The sequence below is a fragment of the Mustelus asterias genome, unplaced genomic scaffold (genome assembly GCF_964213995.1).
Source record: "Mustelus asterias unplaced genomic scaffold, sMusAst1.hap1.1 HAP1_SCAFFOLD_2581, whole genome shotgun sequence".
Taxonomy (NCBI): domain Eukaryota; kingdom Metazoa; phylum Chordata; class Chondrichthyes; order Carcharhiniformes; family Triakidae; genus Mustelus; species Mustelus asterias.
In genome coordinates, this window is record NW_027592526.1 from 32,501 (window position 1) to 37,500 (window position 5,000).

Here is a 5,000-nt window from a genome sequence, read left to right on the forward strand (position 1 = left end):
CACACGGAACGCACACGGTACTGCGAGCGCTGCGTGCCCCCTCGCACTCGGCGCCGGACCGGGCTCGGCACGTCAACTGTTCCAGAGAATCGTTTGCGGCGAGGCGTGCGCCCACCTCCACGGTAACGGAAAGCAGTGCTGCTGGCGGGGTCGCGGTGCGACGGCGGTATCGAGCGAGAGAAAAGCAGGGCCGTGGGACACACAGCCTGCCGGAGCGAAAGGCCAGACGCCAAGGACGAAGCCGGGCGGCGGAGCGCACGGGCTGCAAGCGGCGGGTGGCCACGCCGCGGCCAGGACAGCACCTTTCACGTAGAAGACTTCGGCGGCAGCAGGACACGGGGAGACACCGGAGCGAGGACCACACGGCCAAGTCGGCTCTGCGACGATTCGAACCCAAGGCACACGTTGAACGCGGGCGCAGGCACATTGCCCCAGAACCGCAACGGCAGAGGGTGGGCTGCGGAGTGTGGAAGGAGCCGCAGCTCCAGCGCAACACAAGCAACGACACCCAACCGCCACGGATTCCCACGACAAAAATGCAAGCACTCGCACGCGCAACAGAGGGAAGAAAAGCACGGCACGACCGAGCACCGATCCAGGCATCAAGCGTCACACGCGTCAAGCTGCCGTCCTCCACGCGACGGCACTGAACGGCCACGGCAACCCACCGGCAGGCAACCGAGCACGGACCACGCGAGGCAACGTGTCCGGAGACGTCCAGCGGACAGTCACTCCACTCTCTCACTCTCTGTGCCGGAGCACCCAACCGAGCCAACTCTTGCGGATCCTTCCCGTGGACGAGCCACACACACACATCAACAGAGAGTCAACCCCCCTGGCCCGAGCCTAACGGAAGGCACACACGGTCCCGGCAGCGAGGCAGTCACGTTCTCTCTCTCTGGCAACCCGATGACAGCCGTGCCGGCGACCCCGAGGTGGCTGGGCCAGTGCGGGAGCGGGCAGTGCCGACGAGCCCGGAGGCGGACGCCGGCACCCAAGAGGTCAAGCTCTCCGACGCGGATTACTCTGGGTCTGCACTTAGGGGGACAGAGAGGACGGCACCTCTGCGACACCCCAGCCGCGCTCTTCGGCGCACGGATGCGCGCGAAGTGCGATTGATTGTCAAGCGACCCTCAGACAGACGTAGCCCCGGGAGGAACCCGGGGCCGCAAAGTGCGTTCAAAGTGTCGATGATCAATGTGTCCTGCAATTCACATTAATTCTCGCAGCTAGCTGCGTTCTTCATCGACGCACGAGCCGAGTGATCCACCGCTAAAAGTTGTATCGGGTTTCGGATCGGTTGCCCGATCCTGGGACGCGCAAAACGCTCCCCCGCCGACGTGACGGTGGAGCCCCAGCCTGGCGCGTACCACGGCGTGAGCCCGGAGGCGCACGCACTCGAGCGACAATCAAGCGAAAAAAAGGAGGAATCAGGGCGCTCGCAGGCGTTGAGTGCCGGCGTGGGTGAGGGGCCGGGGCCCGCCACGCGCCGTCACGCCCCGCAACAGCCAGAGGCAGAGTTCTCTGGTGTCACCGTCTGGCGGTAGGCTCGAGAGTCGAGGCGAGGCCGCAGCGGACTGAGTCGGGTGCAAGCCGCGGAGGACAGGCCGACGCTACGGGCGCAAGCCGACCCCGCACGCCCCAACCTCGGCGGGCTGGGGAAGGGGGCGCGGCGGAACGCTCGCAAGCGCGGCTGCCCCCGCGGACAGGCACATTCTCTCGAACGCGGTGGACGCTCGCTCAAGTCAGCACGAGACCAGACCGGACCGACAGGCGGACAACGAATCTTTAAACCTCGCACCCACCCTCCGCACACGGGTGCCGGAGGAATGGTGAGCATGAACAGGTACCCCTCACCGGGCTTTGAAGAGAGTGACTAGAATGCGACCAAAGCTTCACCGCGGCGGGAGACAAAAAGGCCCCTGACTGCACCAGAACGTCTCCCTGCGGAGTCACACAGTGGCCGTTCACCGTGGTCCCGTCGACAAGCCGCCAGGACAAGCACCCAAGCCCGCAGCAGCTCTCTTCGTTTCAACTGCGGATGTAATGCTGCAAGGCGGTGGCAAGGTCACGTCGCAGCCCGCAAGCCGTCGCCAAGGCGAGAGGAAGACGGTCCCCACAGCGGGCACACACAGACGGACGTGGAGCACGGGGCGGCGGCCCACAGGTGCGCACACGCGCCGTGCCGAGGATCGGTGCGGACGCCGGTGACATCGCACCCGGCAGAGCGGCTAGGCAGAAGTCGCTGCGGAGGAGGAGCACCGTCGGCGGAACGGTCTGCTGGCGGGCGAGGGACCAAACGAGCAGCTAGAACGGGCGGAGTGGACCGGACTGCAGAAGCGGAGTGAGTGCGTGGCTGACGCCACCGTCTCCCTCCGAGCGTCTGCTCGCGCCGGCCAAACCGCCGAACCGCTGAACGAAAGGACCGCATCGTCCCACGCAGGCAGGCCGGCCGTGTTGCCGTGCGTGCCCCCACCTCTCGGACGGACTGCAAAGACACCCTACGAAGCCAACGGCGAAGCCCTTCCAACGGCGCAGGCGTAGCGTGTGCGGCACCCGCATGGACTTGCCGGCGTGCAACCGAGCGTGTGCGTGCTCGTCGGTGGCGGCGCCCGCGCGCCGGCCCAACCGAGTGGGACCGAGATCGACGTCGCCCGGCTTCGGCGGAACGTGCGTACGGGTGACCAGGCCCGTTCGACGGGTACGGCGAAATTGTCGGTGTGACCTCCCACCCGCGTGGGAGGCGCCAGCGTCAGTACGGGCCACGGCCCCGGGGCCAACCCCCGTGAGGCTCTCCTGCCTGGCCCAACCGGCGCAGCCTTCGAGTTCAAGGAGTGACGGGCCGCCCTCCCCGGAGAGGTGGCGGGCCCCCGGCCGACAAAGATCCTTCACAACGTGTTCACCAACAGAAACCTTGTTACGATTTTTATTCTGTGTTACGGGTTTCGGTTCGGGCCCCCGGAGAGGTTGTCCGATACCTGGCCCCGGGGCCGGCCCCCGTGAGGCTCTCCTGCCTGGCCCAACCGGCGCCAGCCTTCGCGTTCAAGGAGTGACGGGCCGCCCTCCCCGGAGAGGTGGCGGGCCCCCGGCCGACAAAGATCCTTCACAACGTGTTCACCAACAGAAACCTTGTTACGACTTTTATACCGTGTCGGGTTTCGGCTCGGGCCCCCGGAGAGGTTGTCCGATCCTGGGACGCGCTAAACGCTCCCCCGCCGACGTGACGGTGGAGCCCCAGCCTGGCGCGTACCACGGCGTGAGCCCCGGAGGCACACGCACTCGAGCGACAATCAAGCGAAAAACCTTTCTCGGAGGAAACAGGGCGCTCGCAGGCGTTGAGTGCCGGCGTGGGTGACGGGCCGGAGCCCGACACGCGCCGTCACGCCCCGCAACAGCCAGAGGCAGAGTTCTCTGGTGTCACCGTCTGTCGGAAGGCTCGAGAGTCGAGGCGAGGCCGCAGCGGACTGAGTCGGGTGCAAGCCGCGGAGGACAGGCCGACGCTACGGGCGCAAGCCGACCCCGCACGCCCCAACCTCGGCGGGCTGGGGAAGGGGGCGCGGCGGAACGCTCGCAAGCGCGGCTGCCCCCGCGGACAGGCACATTCTCTCGAACGCGGAGGACACTCGCTCAAGTCAGCACGAGACCGGACCGACAGGCGGACCACGAATCTTTAAACCTCGCACCCACCCTCTGCACGCGGGTGCTCGAGGTGAGCATGAACAGGTACCCCGTACCGGGATTGAAGAGAGAGTGACTAGAATGCGACCAAAGCTTCACCGCGGCGGGAGACAAAAAGGCCCCTGACTGCACCAGAACGTCTCCCTGCGGAGTCACACAGTGGCCGTTCACCGTGGTCCCGTCGACAAGCCGCCAGGACAAGCACCCAAGCCCGCAGCAGCTCTCTTCGTTTCAACTGCGGATGTAATGCTGCAAGGCGGTGGCAAGGTCACGTCGCAGCCCGCAAGCCGTCGCCCAGGCGAGAGGAAGACGGTCCCCACAGCGGGCACACACGGACGGACGTGGAGCACGGGGCGGCGGCCCACAGGTGCGCACCCGCGCCGTGCCGAGGATCGGTGCGGACGCCGGAGACATCGCACCCGGCAGAGGGGCTAGGCAGAAGTCGCTGCGGAGGAGGAGCACCGTCGGCGGAACGGTCTGCTGGAGGGCGAGGGACCAAACGAGCAGCTAGAACGGGCGGAGTGGACCGGACTGCAGAAGCAGAGTGAGTGCGTGGCTGACGCCACCGTCTCCCCCCAAGCATCTGCTCGCGCCGGCCAAACCGTGGAACCGCTGAACGAAAGGACCGCATCGTCCCAAGCAGGCAGGCCGGCCGTGTTGCCGTGCGTGCCCCCACCTCTCGGACGGACTGCAAAGACACCCCCACAGGGCTGTGTGCGACGCCAACGGCGAAGCCCTTCCAACGACGCAGGCGTTGCGTGTGCGGCACCAATGCCGAGGATCGGTGCGGACGCCGGAGACATCGCACCCGGCAGAGGGGCTAGGCAGAAGTCGCTGCGGAGGAGGAGCACCGTCGGCGGAACGGTCTGCTGGCGGGCGAGGGACCAAACGAGCAGCTAGAACGGGCGGAGTGGACCGGACTGCAGAAGCAGAGTGAGTGCGTGGCTGACGCCACCGTCTCCCCCCCAAGCATCTGCTCGCGCCGGCCAAACCGTGGAACCGCTGAACGAAAGGACCGCATCGTCCCAAGCAGGCAGGCCGGCCGTGTTGCCGTGCGTGCCCCCACCTCTCGGACGGACTGCAAAGACACCCCCACAGGGCTGTGTGCGACGCCAACGGCGAAGCCCTTCCAACGACGCAGGCGTTGCGTGTGCGGCACCAATGCCGAGGATCGGTGCGGACGCCGGAGACATCGCACCCGGCAGAGGGGCTAGGCAGAAGTCGCTGCGGAGGAGGAGCACCGTCGGCGGAACGGTCTGCTGGCGGGCGAGGGACCAAACGAGCAGCTAGAACGGGCGGAGTGGACCGGACTGCAGAAGCAG

General features: G+C 67.0%; 1 non-coding gene across 1 annotated transcript; it reads right to left on the bottom strand.

Moving 5' to 3' along the window:
• Window positions 1–1,127: 1,127 nt before the first annotated feature.
• On the bottom strand, window positions 1,128–1,281 carry LOC144489824 (5.8S ribosomal RNA). The gene has a single exon (XR_013497072.1). It is a non-coding gene; the product is annotated as a 5.8S ribosomal RNA (ribosomal RNA).
• Between the last annotated feature and the right edge of the window lie 3,719 nt (window positions 1,282–5,000).